This window comes from Taudactylus pleione, unplaced genomic scaffold (assembly GCF_031769625.1).
Source record: "Taudactylus pleione unplaced genomic scaffold, aTauple2 ptg000363l, whole genome shotgun sequence".
Taxonomy (NCBI): domain Eukaryota; kingdom Metazoa; phylum Chordata; class Amphibia; order Anura; family Myobatrachidae; genus Taudactylus; species Taudactylus pleione.
The window spans coordinates 1,152,687-1,171,870 of NW_028284764.1; the positions used below are offsets into that span (position 1 = coordinate 1,152,687).

Genomic DNA, 19,184 nt, shown 5'->3' on the forward strand with positions numbered 1-19,184 from the left:
TGCGCCTGTGTCATAAGTAAAGGGCCGGCTGGCTTGACCGTTAAAGGGTGCTGTAACCCCCGAAAGTACACTCCAGTCCAAACCAAAAAAAAATTATTTTCTGTGTTTGTGAATTGTGTGCGCAGTAGCCGCACGTGCATCAACAAAGTAGTGCCAAGCGTGCGCCTGTGTCATAAGTAAAGGGCCGGCTGGCTTGACCGTTAAAGGGTGCTGTAACCCCCGAAAGTACACTCCAGTCCAAACCAAAAAAAAAATTTTTTCTGTGTTTGTGAATTGTGTGCGCAGTAGCCGCACGTGCATCAACAAAGTAGTGCCAAGCGTGCGCCTGTGTCATAAGTAAAGGGCCGGCTGGCTTGACCGTTAAGGGTGCTGTAACCCCCGAAAGTACACTCCAGTCCAAACCAAAAAAAAATTATTTTCTGTGTTTGTGAATTGTGTGCGCAGTAGCCGCACGTGCATCAACAAAGTAGTGCCAAGCGTGCGCCTGTGTCATAAGTAAAGGGCCGGCTGGCTTGACCGTTAAAGGGTGCTGTAACCCCCGAAAGTACACTCCAGTCCAAACCAAAAAAAAATTATTATTTTCTGTGTTTGTGAATTGTGTGCGCAGTAGCCGCACGTGCATCAACAAAGTAGTGCCAAGCGTGCGCCTGTGTCATAAGTAAAGGGCCGGCTGGCTTGACCGTTAAAGGGTGCTGTAACCCACAAAGTACACTCCAGTCCAAACCAAAAAAAAAATTATTTTCTGTGTTTAGCCGCACGTATATATCAAATCGATATAACATAAATGGAGGACCAAACTTTCTCCGATAAAAATAAAATAGAGAAAGATCAAGAACCACTTCCTCCTAGTGCTGAAGCTGCTGCCACTAGTCATGACATAGACGATAACATGCCATCAACGTCGTCTGCCAAGGCCGATGCCCAATGTCATAGTAGAGGGCACATACAATCCCAAATGGCAAAGTTCAGGAAAATGACCTTGAAAAAGACATTTAAATCAGCTGAAGAGAAACGTAAACTTGCCAATATGCCATTTACGACACGGAGTGGCAAGGAACGGCTAAGGTCGATCCCTAGTATGTTCATGACTAGTGGTTCAGCTTCACATGACGATGGAAGCCCTCCTCCCACTAAAAAAATCAAAAGAGTTAAGCTGGCAAAAGCACAGCGAAGAACTGTGCTTTCTAAGAAGATATCACAAATCCCCAAGGAGAGTCCAAGTGTGGTGGTGGTTGCGATGCCTGACCTTCCCAGCACTGGACGGGAAGAGGTGGCTCTTTCCACCATTTGCACGCCCCCTGCAAGTGCTGAAAGGAGCACCCACAGTCCACTTGCTGATATGCAAATTGAAGATGTCACTGTTGAAGTACAACAGGATGAGGATACTGGTGTAGCTGGCGCTGAGGAGGAAGTTGGCGAGGAGGATTCTGATGGTGATGTGGTTTGTTTAAATCAGGCTCCGGGGGAGACAGTTGTTGTCCGTGGGATGAAAAAGCCCATCACGGTCATGCCTGGGCAGAAGACCAAACATTCCACCTCTTTGGTCTGGCAATATTTCTATCCAAATCCGGACAACAACTGTCTTGCCATATGTACCATATGTAAAGGTGAAATAAGTAGGGGTAGGGACGTCAACAACCTAGGAACATCCTCCCTTATACGGCACCTGCAGCGCGTTCATAAAAAGTTACTGTCAAGTTCAGAAACTTTGGCTAAGACCGTAAGCAGTCCAGGGACACCTAAATCCCGTTGTCCTGTTGTATCCAAGCGCCTGCAAACCACACCGTCAACTCCCTCCTCGTCAATTTCCTCCATTAGTCAGGATCGGAAGTAGTCCTGCAGGCCATGTCACTGGCATGACTGACTCTCCTATCCGGGATTCCTCTGGAGGATCCTGCATTGCTACGCCTACTGCTGCCGCTGCTGCTGTTGCTGCTGCTGGGAGTCGTTCATCATCCCAGAGAGGAAGTAGGAACACCACTACTTTTACTAAACAATTGACCCTCCAACAGTCCTTAGCGAGGAGGATGAAGTACGACAGCAGTCATCCTGAAGCAAAACGTATAACTGAGGCCTTGACTGCTATGTTGGTGTTAGACGTGCGTCCGGTATCCGCCATTAGTGCAGTGGGATTTAGACAATTGATGGAGGTAGTGTGTCCCCGGTTCCAAATCCCGTCTAGATTCCACTTCACTAGGCAGGCGATACCGAGACTGTACAGAAACGTCAGAAAAAGTGTCCTCAGTGTCCTGAAAAATGCCGTTGTACACAATGTCCACTTAACCACGGACATGTGGACAAGTGGAACAGGGCAGACTAAGGACTATATGACTGTGACAGCCCACTGGGTAGATGTATCACCTTACGCAGCAACAGCAGCAGCGTCACCAGTAGCAGCATCTCAGAAATGCCAGCTCGTTACAAGGCAGGCTACGCTGTGTATCACCGGTTTCAGTAAGAGGCACACCGCCGACAACCTCTTAGAGAAACTGAGGGAAATCATCGCCCAGTGGCTTACCCCACTTAGACTCTCCTGGGGATTTGTGATATCTGACAACGCCACCAATATTGTGCGGGCATTACATCTGGGCAAATTCCAGCACGTCCCATGTTTTGCTCACACAATAAACTTGGTGGTGCAGAATTTTCTGAAAAGCGACAGGGGCGTGCAGGAGACGCTTTGGGTGGCCCGAAAAATTTCTGGCCACTTTCGCCATTCAGCGACTGCGTGCCGAAGACTGGAGCGCCAGCAAACACTCTTGAACCTGCCCCGCCATCACCTGAAGCAAGAGGTTGTGACGCGGTGGAACTCAACCCTCTATATGCTTCAGAGGATGGAGGAGCAGCAAAAGGCCATACAAGCCTATACATCCACCTATGACATAGGCAAAGGAGGGGGTATGCACCTGACTCAAGCGCAGTGGAGAATGATTTCCGTGTTGTGCAAGGTTCTCCAGCCCTTCGAACTTGCCACACGTGAAGTCAGTTCAGACACTGCCAGCTTGAGTCAGGTCATTCCCCTCATCAGGCTTTTGCAGAAGCAGCTGGAGAAAGTGAAGGAGGAGCTAAGACGGAGCGATTCCGCTCGGCATGTGGGACTTGTGGATGAAGCCCTTCATTCGCTTTGCCAGGATTCCAGGGTGGTCAATCTGTTGAAATCAGACCACTACGTTTTGGCCACCGTGCTCGATCCTAGGTTTAAAGCCTATGTGGTGTCTCTCTTTCCGGCCGACACAAGCCTGCAGAGGTGCAAAGACCTGCTGGTGAACACACTGTCAGCTGAAGCGGAACGTGACACGTCAACGGCTCCTTCTTCATTTTCTCCTGCAACTGGGGCTGCCAGGAAAAAACTTAGGTATCCTAAGCAACCCGCTGGCGGTGATGCAGGGCAGGCAGGACCAAGTTTGGACATCTGGTCCGGACTGAAGGACCTGGCAACAATTTCTGACATGTCTACTGTCACTGCATATGATACTGTCACCATTGACAGAATGGTGGAGGATTACATCGGTGACAGCATCCAAGTAGGCATGGCAGACAGTCCATACCTGTACTGGCAGGAAAAAGAGGCAATTTGGAGGCCCCAGTACAAACTGGCTCTATTTTACCTGAGTTGCCCCCCCTCCAGTGTGTACTCCGAAAGAGTGTTTAGTGCAGCCGGGAACCTTGTCAGCGAAAGGCGTAGGAGGTTGCTTCCACAGAATGTGGAGAAGATGATGTTCATCAAAATGAATTATCAGCTCTTCCAGGGAGACCAGCCTCCAGAAGGTACAGAGGGACCTGTGGTGGTGGATTCAAGTGGGGACGAGTTAATACTTTGTGAGGATGAGGATGTACACACTGAAGAGGGTGAGGAATCGGTGGATGAGGAGGATGAGGATGACATCTTGCCTCCATAGAGCCAGTTTGTGCAGGGACACATTAATTGCCAGCTTGTTTTGTGGGGGCCCAAACGAACCAATCATTTCAGCCACAGTTGTGTGGCAGACCCTGGCGCTGAAATGATTGGTTTGTTAAAGTGTGCATGTCCTGTTTATACAACATAAGGGTGGGTGGGAGGGCCCAAGGACAATTCCATCTTGCACCTCTTTTTTTTCTTTGCATTATGTACAGTTTGGGGCCTAGTTTTTCAAACTGCCATCCTGTCTGCCACTGCAGTTTCACGCCTAGATGGGTCACGTGTTTGTGCCGCCCACTCGTGTCGCTTAGCATAGTCATCCAGCTACCTCGGTGCAACCTTTTGGACATAAAAACACTATTGTGAGGTGTGAGGTGTTCAGAATAGACTGGAAATGAGTGGAAATTAAGGTTATTGAGGTTAATAATAGCATAGGAGCAGAAAAACCTACAAATTCTGTGATTTTAGCTGTTTTTATGCTTTTTTAAAAAAAAATACAGATCCAAAACACAAAACCCAGAACCCAAAACACGGAAGGGTGGTTTTGGCAAAACCAATCCAGATCCAAAACACGAAGAAAGATCCAGATCCAAAACCAAAACACAAAACACGAAAAGTGGCCGGTGCACACCCCTACTACAGATGCGTTAAGTTTGTGTACCCCCTCGACCCCCCCCCCCCCCGACTTACCTGTCCGCGCAGCAGCCTCCGGCTCCGTCCTGCTGGTCTGTCATGTGGTTTCCCTGCAGACCACATGCTGGGGAGCACACATGTCCGACCAGCCTCCGGAGCCTGAGGACAGAGCAGAGCGCCGGAGGGACTCGTCGGGGGACCTGCACACGCGGATACAGGTAAGTTTCACCTGCTATTCGCCACCTCACAGTGGCGAATAGTAACTGCATCAAATTCCGAAAATTTATAATTTTCGGAATTTGATGAATACCACAATTTCCACATCCCCATACTAATGTACTAATGTATGGGGAGTGTGGAAATTAACGCAGGGGAACTTAGCAAGGAGATATCTGTGATATCTCCTGTGCTAAGGGCCTGATTCAGAGCCGGACGCTCTGACCAGAGCGCTCGCTCTGAATCAGGGCCCTCCTCCATTAAAATGGACGCTCGTATAGCTGTGGGTGACCACCCACAGCATATACGAGCGTCCAAAAAGATGGTCGCGATGGTCTTGACCATCGGACTTGCAACGGAAACCCTGCGGTAGGGTTTCCCAGCCACAAGTCCTGGAGTGATTTGGGCTCTATCAGAGCCAAAATCACTCCCACTGACATCACTAGTGATGTCAGTGGGGCCGGCTTCAGACGGTAGGCGTTCCCATGGGAACGCCTCCGTCTGGCAGGCATGCCCCCAGCACGCCCACCAAAGGGGGCGTGCTGTCACTCACCATCGACAGCACGCCCCCTTTGGTGCGAGACCCGGAGCGACAGCTTGGCTGTCGCAGTCCGGGTCTCACGCATGCGCACGACGGAGCTCCCTCTGTCATGCGCATGCGCAGTGGGGAACATCGACCCACTTGCGAGCTTACTGCCGCTTGCGAGTGGGTCTGAATGACCCCCTAAGTCTGTTCATGAATACCAAAATAACGTTATTTAAGGAAAATGTCCTTAAAAACGTTATTTTAGTGTTGATGAATAGGCCCCTATAGGTCATAATACATATTGAAAAAACAAGTGAAGAAAAAAACAGGTACAGAATGCGATACAACAATACAGTATATAAAATGGAGAAAAATGAATAGACACAGGGACAAAGTAACTGGGTTGTCTATGTGTGGTGACAAAAGGTCTTGTGTCTATATGTAGACTGGTACAGGGGATGCACTTAAGTCCAGTCAGTGCATGTAGACTGGTATGGATAAGTTCAATTGTTCTCTGGGGTGAGGTCTGGTAACGGCGTCCCGTTACTGACCCTCAATAGTTCGCAATGGCAGGGTGTGCAGATGGGAATACGGTGCCCGGGTTGCCTTCAGGGCGGAAGTGTGCGGCTGCGGGACAGTGTGGCAGGAGTCCCTGGCTGAGGTGGCTGATCGGCGTCTGGGACCAGCACCGTGCTTGTTGTGGCACGTACCGGTTCCCGACTGCGGGGCAGTCTTCCTCTGCCTTGGGAGAGAATGAAGCCGGTTTTGATCTCTCGACCTCTCCAACACGGGACTTACCTGACTCTTGCCGCGCTGCTGTGTGTCTCCCTCTTCGGCCCTCTATGGATGTCTGTTCGGCTCGTGGACGGCGTCTCTGCTTCACTTCTGGGTCACGTGACCACTGCTAGGGGGAATGTTTTCCTTGATACCGGACTGAAATGGCAGCGTATGCTTCTAGCTGGTGGTCAGATTTGGGTGTGCTGTGTGTTCCAACGCGTTTCGGCCGCCGTTGGCCTTCTTCTAGGAATGCTGTATTGTTGTATCGCATTCTGTACCTGTTTTTTTCTTCACTTGTTTTTTCAATATGTATTATGACCTATATGTGCCAGCATGCCATGCCAGTTGCGCTTGCTGCCATGACACACATTGCTGGGACTTGCAATTTCACAGCAGCCGAGACACCAGCCTCTCACTACCTCTACCTTATTCACAGTATATATATATAGGCTTGGTATGGTTCGGCACTCAATGGCCCTGATTAAGAGCCGGACGCTATTTGCGGTCGTTCGTTCAGGAAAAAGGGGTGGCTATTCAAATGAACCGTTCGCTCTTTGCGGTCTGTTCACGCCTCTATGTCTGAACGAGCGAACAAAACTTGCGGTCGTAATTTTGAAAAAGACACCCCCTGGCCACTCGCATCATACGTCATGTCCGCTATTTATTTGATTAATCGAGTACATCGAACAGCGTATGAACTGCTCGCTATTCTTGTGGTTGGTTTTTCCTACCGCTATATTGCGAGCAGTTCTGACTATAAAACAACCAAGTGACGTGGTCAATGACGCTGCTGTATTAATTATGCACACCCATAAAATGCCCGTTTTGACCTTTAAGCACGCCTGCGTTCTGAATTCCACTCCCCGTTTTCAAGCACCTTCCCCTGTTACCACCCACATACGCCTCATTCTGTCACTCAAATTAGCAGGCACTCGCTATATAGCGAACAAATGATTTTCGGCCGCACTGACTGGCTCGCGCATGCGTATTACAAACCGTACGCATGCGCAGATGTGCGAACATCGCTCGGAACGAGCGAACGGCCACTTATGAGCGGCTCTGAATGAGACCCAATGTTCCTCTGATGTTGAAATACCTGGGTGCTCGCACAAACAATAGTATAGAAGTCCAAAGTGTGGTGTCACAGGGCAGGACAGAACACAGCACATCACTCCAGGATTTTGTATATAAATGCAAAAATGTATTCAACGTTTCAAGGCCCTTGCGGCCCCGTCGTCAGGAAACAAACGTGTGTTTGTTTCCTGACGACGGGGCCGCAAGGGCCTTGAAAAGTTGAATACATTTTTGCATTTATATACAAAATCCTGGAGTGATGTGCTGTGTTCTGTCCTGCCCTGTGACAGCACACTGTGGACTTATATATATATATATATATATATATACTGTATATATATACACACACACACACACTCACACACCACACATCTACAGAATATACAGTGATTTTTTCTGCTAATAAAATCGCACACATAGTAAATAAGTCATCACTTTACCAAAATGAGCACATAGTCACATTGTCACATGAAATTGCCTATTGCGGATGACAGCTGTCTCTTTCCTGTGTTACACAAGTGCATTGTTTGGTGCACGTTCTGCTACTTATTCTTACACTAAAAGCTTTTATCAATTGAACTTGCCTCAGACATCAGCAGTAACAGGTTAAATGCTGCACTCATCAAGTTCACAATTTAATGTTCATTAAGATAAGTTATTCTTTGTACAACACTATAAAGTAGACTTAAATCTCTCCGCTGTGGTGTTACACACCGGAAAATGAGCGCAATACCCCACATTGGATTAAACGCATTATAAACGCCCTTTATAGGATAGGAAAGCTGAAATGATCACCCACAGAGAGAGACAGAGACTAACCTGTTAGGTGGACCAGGTAGAGTCGGATCCTTGTTATGATCAGCTAGTTCCTTGTGTGTCAGGCAGTAACTTTATTCCCGAGTACCTGTGTGACTGGCTTTATAAGTGCAGCCAGCTGCTGTGACATAATAACCCCTGGGACCGCCCCTTCTGCCTGCTCATTCATATGTCCCTGAATATGTTTTCTTCACCGCCTCCTAGACATGGTAAAATTCTCTCCTGGTTCATGACAGGACTTGTGTGAACGACAATATTTACAGACTCAGCGGCTTACAATGTACCAGTCTTCTGCTTTACTAAAACATTCCAAGGGAAAGTGACCAACATGTTTTATTACGGTAATGCACACTCTGTAACAAAGTTACCTCCAACCATCACCTTCTGTCCATAACGCATGCATGGCTTGGACAATTCCTGACCTGTAGCACCATCAAATGAGGGTCTCAGGTTACCCTCACCTCCAAACTCCACCGGCGGTCTCAGGTCACCCTCGCCTCTATACTCCACCAGTGGCCTCAGGTCACCCACGCTTTCATACTCCGTTGGTGGTCTCAGGCCACCCATGCCTCCAGACTGCACTGGTGGTCTCGGGTCACCCATGCCTCCAGACTGCACTGGTGGTCTCAGGTCACCTTCACCTCCAGACTCCACTGGTAGTCTCAGGTCACCCACATCTCCATACTCCACCAGTGGTCTCAGGTCACCCACCATGCCTCCAGACTCCACCAGTGTTCTCAGGTCACCCATGCCTCCAGACTCCACTGGTGGTCTCAGGCCACCCATGCTTCCATACTCCACTGGTGGTCTCAGGTCACCCATGCCTCCAGACTCCACTGGTGGTCTCAGGCCACCCATGCTTCCATACTCCACTGGTGGTCTCAGGCCACCCATGCCTCCAGACTGCATCAGTGTTCTCAGGTCACCCTCACCTCCAGACTCCACTGGTAGTCTCAGGTCACCCATGCCACCAGACTCCATCAGTGGTCTCAGGTCACTCATGCCTCTAGACTCCACCAGTGGTCTCAGGTCACCACACCTCCAAACTCCACCAGTGGTCTCAGGCACCCATGCCTCCAGACTCCACCAGTGGTCTCAGGTCACCCACGCCTCCAGACTGCACCGGTGGTCTCAGGTCACCCACGCCTCCAGACTGCACCAGTGGTCTCAGGTCACCCACGCCTCCAGACTCCATTGGTGATCTCAGGTCACCCACGCCTCCAGACTCCATTGGTGGTCTCAGGTCACCCATGCCTCTAGACTGCACCAGTGGTCTCAGGTCACCCACGCTTCCATACTCCACCGGTGGTCTCAGGCCACCCACGCCTCCAGACTGCACCGGTGGTCTCAGGTCCCCCACGCCTCCAGACTGCACTTGTGGTCTCAGGTCACCCATGCCTCAAGACTCTATTGGTGGTCTTAGGTCACCCATGCTTCCATACTCCACTGCTGGTCTCAGGCCACCCACGCCTCCAGACTGCACCAGTGGTCTCAGGTCATGCACGCTTCCATACTCCACTGGTGGTCTCAGGCCACCCATGCCTCCAGACTGCACCGGTGGTCTCAGGTCACCCATGCCTCAAGACTCCATTGGTGGTCTTACGTCACCCATGCCTCCTGACTGCACTGGTGGTCTCAGGTCACCCACGCCTCCAGACTGCACCGGTGGTCTCTGGTCACCCATGCCTCTAGACTCCACCAGTGGTCTCAGGTCACCACACCTCCAAACTCCACCAGTGGTCTCAGGTCACCCATGCTTCCATACTCCACTGGTGGTCTCAGGCCACCCATGCCTCCAGACTGCACCGGTGTTCTCAGGTCACCCACGCCTCCAGACTCCACTGGTAGTCTCAGGTCACCCATGCCACCAGACTCCATCAGTGGTTTCAGGTCACCCATGCCTCTAGACTCCACCAGTGGTCTCAGGTCACCACACCTCCAAACTCCACCAGTGGTCTCAGGCACCCATGCCTCCAAACTCCGCCAGTGGTCTCAGGTCACCCATGCCTCCATACTGCACCGGTGTTCTCAGGTCACCCATGCCTCCAGACTGCACCAGTGGTCTCAGGTCACCCATGCCTCCAGACTCCATTGGTGATCTCAGGTCACCCACGCCTCCAGACTCCATTGGTGGTCTCAGGTCACCCATGCCTCCAGACTGCACCAGTGGTCTCAGGTCACCCACGCCTCCAGACTGCACCAGTGGTCTCAGGTCACCCACGCCTCCAGACTTCATTGGTGGTCTCAGGTCACCCACGCCTCCAGACTCCATTGGAGGTCTCAGGTCACCCATACCTCCAGACTGCACCAGTGGTCTCAGGTCACCCACGCTTCCATACTCCACCGGTGGTCTCAGGCCACCCACGCCTCCAGACTGCACCAGTGGTCTCAGGTCACCCACGCCTCCAGACTGCACTGTTGGTCTCAGGTCACCCATGCCTCAAGATTCCATTGGTGGTCTCAGGTCACACACACTTCCATACTCCACTGGTGGTCTCAGGGCACATACACCTCCAGACTGCACCAGTGGTCTCAGGTCAACCATGCCTCAAGACTCCATTGGTGGTCTCAGGTCACCCATGCCTCCAGACTGCACCGGTGGTCTCAGGTCACCCACGCCTCTAGACTGCACCGGTGGTCTCAGATCACCCATGCCTCCAGACTAAACCAGTAGTCTCAGGTCACCCACGCCTCCAGATTCCACCAGTGGTCTCAGGTCACCCACGCTGTTTGCGCACTTCCCATCCCTGGTATTTTTCTGCTGCTCTGCTCTCAGTCCCTACATTACATGTCTGTCCCTTCCTCAATCCAATATATAATACTTCTACTTACATCCAATGTCATTACAAAAACACATGAATACACGTCTCTTCCTTTGTGCCCAAATATCCCCAATCTCCTCCTCTACGTCCAAGGTCAGAGCCTATCAGCCTCTCACTGCCTGCTCCCATTCCTGCTTGTATGATTGTTATCAGCCACTCCCCCCCCCCACACACTCATGCCAAAAACTTTACCCTGCCCTCCAGCCTTCCCAGAACTCACCACTTTAGACTGCCAATCATATTCCTTATCCATTATCTTATCATCTCTACAATATTCTATCTGATTACAAACCATCGCGCGCAAAACTTATGCATGCATTCCCTTTCTATACTCAAAGAACCATCTAACCCCCAGTGTGACATCGCTGTGTGACTGGGTCATATAATCTGTCTAAACACTGCAATCTCACACTGCTATCCGGCTGGACCAACGTGCAATATGTGGCACTTACTCTCATGTACCACACTCGTATTGTCCTAAGGGACTGTAAGATTGCGAGCAGACCTTATTGTCTCTGTTAATAATATCCAGTATCACGTTATTACTGTGATTCTTCCTAATCACAAAGCTCGGCAGATTATACTAATGATATGAAATAAACGTTAATAAATAAATAAATTATGTCTGTCCCACTTCATTGATGGTTGATTTCAGTGGAAGCTGCTTGTTACCATTGCATACGGACAATGGCGATCCCAGCCTGTCTTTTGACAACATCGACACGCCATGGATTCTGTGTGTTATTCTGCCATATCTAGTGCCGAGAAGCATCTATAGATTGTAAACTCATATGTACAGGGCCCTCTCCCCAATGTCTTCTCTACATATTTATGCTAAATGCTCACAGTGTTTATGCATCTATGTGACTCTTCATTAGTCTTATGTATCTTGTCAGGTTTTCCCCTTGTACAGCACTGCAGAACCCTTGTGGCACAAGTTATAAGTATACAATAATAATAATAGATTGTGCAATCACTGGGACCACACACAAGGAGCAGGGATGCAAGTTGTAGGAGGTCTAGGAGGACGTTACCTACATAGTCTCTCACAGGATATTACATCCACTATGCAGCAAACTGATTCTAGTAAGTGAATTACACTAACAGTAAATACCAGTCATTCTGCGTCTCCATATGAACAGTAATGTGGGTTTAAATTAAAAACTGGATGACTACTTTAATATTCATTTTTTAATGCACACATTTAAAAGCTAAGCAAATATTGTTTCTTTTCAGCTGCAATGCCATTTAAACAAGGTATGTCCTAGGTATGGGGAAAAGCAACCGGAGGACAACAGGGCACTCTGGCACTTTTGGTTCTACAACAGCCACAGGTTATCTGTCTCTGACATAGACCTTTGACTGAAAATAAAAACACAGGGAATGACAGAAAAGTAGAAAACTAAAATAATAATAATAATAATAAAAAAAAAAAATAATAATAATAATAAAAAAATATATATATATATATATATCTAACTTTCAGCTGCAGCTGTTTTTGTTTGTTTCTTTCACTCACTCAGAAGTGAAGGTTGATGACCATAAAAATAATGTGCTGACAGGTGAAAAACAGAAGCAAAAAAATGAAAATAATATAATTAAAAAAAAAAAAGTCAATGTTACCCACGTTTTTTCAAGGTATTAATTTGCATATTCTAAAACAAACTACATTCTTTCCTTCTGCGCAGTCCATCGTCTATAATCCTGAGCTAGACATCTGTGTAAATCTATAATTTTTTTTTAAGATTTTCATGTATACAGACTTTTATTCTAAAGTGCACCACAAATATATATTTTTTTTCATCATAAGCTTTACGGAAAGTTGTCCAGAAAAAAAAAATATTTATTTAATTTTTATAGTTTGCATGGAAGGAAACACAACAAATTCACAGGGAAAATAAACACAAACTTTTCTGATAGTTTATTATAAGATATCACCACTAGAGGGCAGTAATACTTACAGTATAACAGCAATGCCCCCAGATTTCTGCCAGGGCTGTGAGTACGAGATGACCTGTACAAACCTGGACCTTACTCCCTACCATCCCCTGTAGCACCGGACCGGTGAGGATGGTAGGGAGAAAGGTGATTATTATCACCATACTGTACAGGAGACGTCAGGTGCTTGTGTCAGGGCCGTAGCTAGGGTAGTGCGGCCAGGGCACCACAGGTCAGGGGGCGCTGTTTGGGCCTGTCAAATTTCAGTTTATTATCATTCTCACTTGTAGCTTCCTCTTATTTCATCCCCAGCATCTCCTGGCCTCTTCTATCTCTTCCCTGGCCCTTCCCCATGAGGCCATTCCCCTTTTTTGGGTGCATCATGTCCCTTTGAAAAATTAGGGGGGCGCCAATGCTCATTCTGGCACAGGGCACCAAAAATTCTAGCTACGGCTCAGCTTTGTGTCGCCTGAGGCAAGAGGGTGCATCAGTTCTATAGAGAATGGAAGATCGCCAAAACACAACCATCTAGTTATATATTTAGAAGTTTTAGAATGGAGCCTGGGATGAGTCAAAACATGATTCTGACCACACGCAGTAACATCGGTAGCTGATAAGAGACGCAGGTCCTCTGCCCCCTGTCATCGGTTCTGACTGTGCTGAACTGGGGGGCGGCCAGGATGGTCACGAGCGTGGACAGTTATTATCATTCTATTCTAGCCTCATAGTTGCGGAGACTGACCAGGCGAGACTAGTGCAAGGAAAAAAGGGAGAGTGACTGTGTCAAATCAAACTAAAGTTGAATATATAATCACTCTGATATCTACCAGGACCGTGTGAGATGTGTGTGCTGACCCCCTTTAGTTTGGTTTTGGCAAACTCACCTTCAAGCGTTTTGATTTTGGATTAAATCAACTCTGTTTGGAATGGATCATAAAACAGGTAAAATCATGTCATTTGGACCTGTTTACTTGCCATCCAAAACTCGAGATTCGGGTTCACACAGTAGACATCCAAAGTGCGCCAATCACAGTTACTGTATGATTAAGGGCCCTATTCATCAGGAGAAAAAAATTCCCTTGTGATAATGAAGCACTGAACTCGCTGCGAGTTCAATCCAAATATTGGATGTATTCATCATGCCTCCTATACTTAATTATCACTTCCGAAAAGCTGCTCAATTTGCGGAGACAGCTTTTCGGAATAAAAGGATTTTTCTCATGCTGCCTGCAACTCTTCGCAACCTGTTTTGAAGCTGCGCAGAGGCAGGAGAGAAGCTGTAGGAGTCCAGCCCCCCTCCTCGCTCTCCCCCCGCTCACCCCGCTGCCTGTCACCTGACCCCCTGCAGGGCGGCAGCTGCTGCGGGAGTCTGTGACCCCCCCACTTAGATCATGCAGCCCCGCCGTGTAGGTCCCCCGCCGACGCTGTTGTGCCCTCTACCTTGCTCTCGGCTCACAGGAGTAGAGCTCGGGGAGCTGAGAGGGAGCTGCTGGAAGGTAAGAGGACTAAGCGCAGAGGGATCTTTTCAGATCCCTCTGCTGTATCGGATGCTGTACGCCATCTCAGGATGGCATACAGTATCACTGTCAAGTTCCGAAAAAAAAAAAATTTCGGTACCTTGATGAATTACATAATATCCACAACCCCATACTATAGTATTCTATAGTATGGAGACTATGGGCCTAATTCACTACCGATTGCAACTCCAAATGCAATAGCGATTATGCACGCAGTTCAACTGCGATAGTATGCTAATCCATTATGATCGCTATGTTGTCGCAGTCTAACATAAGGACGCCCACTTTACCTTACACACATCCGTAATGTTTAGCAAGACTGTGAAACCATCGGTACTATCGAGTACCATCGTTGCCTCACGCACACTTGCACAAGTGTTACTCAGAAATTGCTAACTTCATTGCACGCTCTGTGTCCTAAGGCTGCGTACGGCATCACAGTGTATAATTTATGCACGACTGAAACGCGCTGGGACGCCCGCGTTTCGCCGACCACCCCCCCGTTACCTTCCACGGCACATCCTGCCAATCACTCTGCGATGGGTCTGTGTAGTCACTGCGACTGCAGTCCCGATCTCAGTGGCCAGCTCGGACACACGCACTGCGCTGCATACAGTACGCAACAATTAGCCAATTGCGTGCATAATCGCAGTTGCGATCGGTAATAAATCAGGCCCTATATACAGTAGTGCTATAGAATGGACACTGTGGGAATAATCGGGGGACAATTGTAACCAGGAAATATCAGTGATATCTCCTGCGTTACAGGAATGATGAATTACCCTGACACATTTTCACCTACTTTTGTAGCAATTAAGTGATGATGAATAGAGCCCTTAAACACAATGTTGTTCCAGGAGATACAGGAAACATTCGCAATTATTTTTGCAGTGTGATATATTGCATTTAGGGTTATCCAGTCAGCTAGTCGACATTTAGAATGTCAGCAGGTTGTACATGCGGACTAGGTTAATAACCACATTCAATTAGGTCAACATGGTGAAAATGTTGACACGTTCAGAATGTCGATACCAGAATGGCAATATATGGTTTATGATGATTTTTACGGTTTATGGTAAAAAAAAAAAAGGCAAAAAAATTGTTGACGTTCAGAATGTGTCGACCCTCTGAAGGTGTTGACATTTTAACAATCTCACCTAGTTGTATGTCGACATATTAGCTGTCGACCTAACGACGATGCCGACATTCTGCTGTCAACAATCTGAATTTTGTCCTTCTCTTTAATCACTGTCCCCCTACCCCCATATATCTCTCTCATCTGTCCCCTCCTTGTCTCTCTCTCTCCGCCCCATGATCTCCCTTTCACTCTCCTCAGTCCTTCCTACTCACCCTGTCAGATGGGGAGGGGGGCTCAGGGGTAGAGCTGTCTCATTGGTGGTGAGAGGGCCACATGGGGAGGGCGTGTCACTGGGGAGGTCATCTAGGCTCTCTGCCCCAACCTCTTACTCGTCTCTATGTATCTGATGTCTGTCACCCCTCCCTCTCTGATATATGTCACCCTCCTCCCCATTAAGGTGTGTGAGGGTGGTGGGGTCCCAGGGGGGGGGAGGGGGAGTGCTGGCTTCTTGTGCTTACATGACTCAGAGAATAGTCCTGTGCATCCAAACAACACAGGGGTAAAGAAGAGAGTATGCGTGGGAGTCAGGCAGCCAGTGAGAGCTGTGAATGGAGGAGAATGCTAGACTGACACTGTAGTAGATTATATAATAGACATAAATAAATTGCTTGGGAAAAAAAGTGAATTTATTTGAAAGGCATATATATTTGCTTAACTAATATAAAATAGCTGCGGTTGGGGGTGTGATTGGGAGGAACCATAAAAACCTTCAATCTCTGGGAGCTTGCAGCTCTTATTGTGCCACAGGGTAATACTGTGCCTCCGTTACATCACACAGCCCCCAGCTGCTCTCTGCTGGGTAAAGGGATTATTATCGCCCTACCTAACATTGCAGTTATTAATCTATGGGGTGGCTTGAAGACCGGGGCCCATTAGGCTGGATTCCTATGATGCACTCTTTGCAAAAATACAACATGTATAACAAGCGAATATACTGACTTTGTTTTAATACGCTCAACTCTTATGTTATCTTACCAATACAATAGTGAATTTACTGACAGGTGTGTTACTGGCTGGGGATTGTGTGTGTCGCACCTCCCTCCCCTCCATGCAAGCTCAGGGCCTGATTCAGACCCGCTCGCGAGCGCTCCCAAGCGGGTCGATGGTGCCCTAGTGCGCATGCGCACGACGGAGGGAGCTCCGTCGTGCACATGCGCGAGACCCGAATAACGACGGGGTAGCCGTCGTTGTGGGTCACGCACCAAAGGGGGCGTGCTGTCGATGTTGATTGACAGCACGCCCCCTTTGGTGGGCGTGGGTCCGGCCCCACTGACATCACTAGTGATGTCAGTGGGAGTGATTTTGGTTCTGATAGAGCCAAAATCACTCCAGGGCTTGCGGTCACCGAGACCCTACCGCAGGGTCTCGTCACAAGCCCGATGGTCGTCATGGACTCTTGAGCATCGCGACCATCTTTTTGGCCGCTCGCATATGCTTTTTTTAGTTTAGGTAGGAGGGCCCTGATTCAGAGCGAGCGCTCTGGTCAGAGCGTCCGGCTCTGAATCAGGCCCTCAGAGCAGTTCCCCCCTCCCCCCCTCCCCTATACCTTTTGCTGGCAGCCATTTTCTCGTTATATTTTCAGAAAGACAGGCTCGGGCACAATGCTGGTCTATGCAAACGTCAGCGCCAGTGCCATCACCTGGCACCCAGCGACAGGCTGGAGAGCAGGTGAAAAGCTGAAACACTTACATACTGTCAGCCAAAAGTAACACATAAATTCAGGGTCAGTTCTTATTGCTCTAGGGAAGACGTCAGGTGTCTGGGCGAGGGAGGCTCTGTGGAACCTGGGAGATCGGCCAATTATTTCTGTCTAGATTTTTATAACTGATATACAGGAGCCTCGGATGAGTCAAAACATGATCCTGAACCCACTCAGTTACATAGTTGTGCAGCTAGTAATGCTGAAAAGAGACACAAGGTCCATCACATACAACCTTTAATAAGTTCCAATTGGGCTGCAAATATTTTACCCACAATTCTAAGGGGCAGATTCAATTAGCGCGGCTAATGTTCAGCCTGAGCGATTCAATTAGGTGTCACCAGCCCGCGCGGTAAGACCCAGAGGGTGCGCTCAACGCAGATTGCTTCTCGCAACCTCAGGAGCTGCCAGGGGAAATTCGCTTTAAAAGCATCCTCTGGGACTTAACCCGGAATCCATGGGTTAATGCGCATTTGTCGTGGGCTTACCGCGTGGGGAATTTGCATAATATCAATACTGTAGCTTCTGGCGTTAAACGCGGAGCTTTGCCCGCATGTTACACACCTAATTGAATATCTCCCTATAGTTTCCTATATGAATAAATACATGGAGAAAAAGCTGTTTTTAAATATATTTAATTTACAGATAAGCAAAAAAAAAAAACTTGACCTATATTGAAGAGTGTTATCAAGATTTTTGCCGTGCTACCATGAACAACCACGGAGGTAACTGCCGTGCGACCGTGTACAGTTTGTACAATAACACGGAGTAAAAATGTGAAACACAAGACGGTCTCTTAAAATGTTATTGCAATTCATTATAGGCTCCAAATGCCATTATTTTAGGAGAGAGAATGAGGTAGCAGGCCACCCCCTTTCCCAAGGAGTCGGTATGTACTGCCGGCTCTGTTGGGATGCCTCCTGTCAAAATACCGACAGCAGCATCCCGTTGGTTGGGACCGAACTCTAACCTCCCATCCCCCCCTAAAACCTAACCCTAACCCCGCTACCCTGCCTAAACCTAACCCTCCCCCACACCCCCGCACCTAACAGCTACGACACTTCTGACATACCTTAGTTCAGGCTGAGATCCTCCTGGATTCCAGCGTCGGGATTAAGATAGGCGCTGGTATTTCGACACCTATCTTAAATCCCGTGTCGGGATGCAGACCGGCGGCATGCTGTCCACCACCGGTCTGATAATTACATCCCTTTCCCAAAGGGGTGTGGTCATGACCCGATTTCCAGGCATAGTATGCTGGGAGCTATAAATGACCGGGGTAGTCGAACCACTCAAATACAATAAACAAATGCATGATAAATAAAGCAATAAATAAATAATCAGTATATCAAATATTAGACAATATTGTAAATGATTACTAGGGGGGTAGATAATAAATATAGCAAACTTTCTAAAGAGGGCAAGTGGAAAAATTACCCATAGCAACAATCAGCTTCTAACTATCATTAATCAAGTTCATTTGCGGGTTCCTACGTTTGCACACTTGTCTGCAATGGCTCCATCTATCATTTGGTTGCAGTAAATCTCTTAACAGACTTGAGAATTTTCTCCATGGAATATGTATGTTATTTGCAAATGTGTATTTATGCCCTGTGCTTCTACATAAGCAAGAACGCTGCACCACCGCCCAGGTCTTAGCTCCATCTACGCACCCAACATTAATAAATCATCCACATGTTCTTTTATCTGGACCACCACAACATCAAAATAAAATAATTATGAAACATCTGACCCCTAGGAAGAGCAGATGGCACATGGGAGCAGAGCAGCGATCCAGGAGCAGGTGAGAGGTCTGTGGGTCTGATTCAGAGCCGGACGCTATTTGCGCTCACTCGTTCAGAAAAAGGGGCTGGCTATTTAAATTGACCATTCACTCTTTGCGGTCTGTTGACGCCTCTATGTCTGAACGAGCGAACAAAACATGCGGACGTTATTTTGTTAAAAACGCCCCCTGGCCGCTCGCATCATGCGTCATCTCCGCTATTTATTAGATTAATCGAGTACATCGAACAGCGTATGAACTGCTCGCTATTCTTGGTAGCATTTTCCTACCGCAATCATGCGAGCAGTTCTGGCTAAAAGACACCCAACTGACATGGTCGATGACGC

The 19,184-nt window shown here is 48.2% G+C and overlaps 1 protein-coding gene across 1 annotated transcript in view; it reads right to left on the reverse strand.

Annotated features, from left to right (window-relative positions):
• The window catches only part of LOC148508502 (calpain-14-like), a 58,403-nt gene extending 50,380 nt beyond the window's left edge, over positions 1-8,023 (reverse strand). Inside the window, exon 1 of the mRNA XM_088444423.1 lies at positions 7,944-8,023. The gene's annotated coding sequence lies outside the window, so the exon portion shown is untranslated. The remainder of the gene's footprint in view (positions 1-7,943) is intronic.
• Between the last annotated feature and the right edge of the window lie 11,161 nt (positions 8,024-19,184).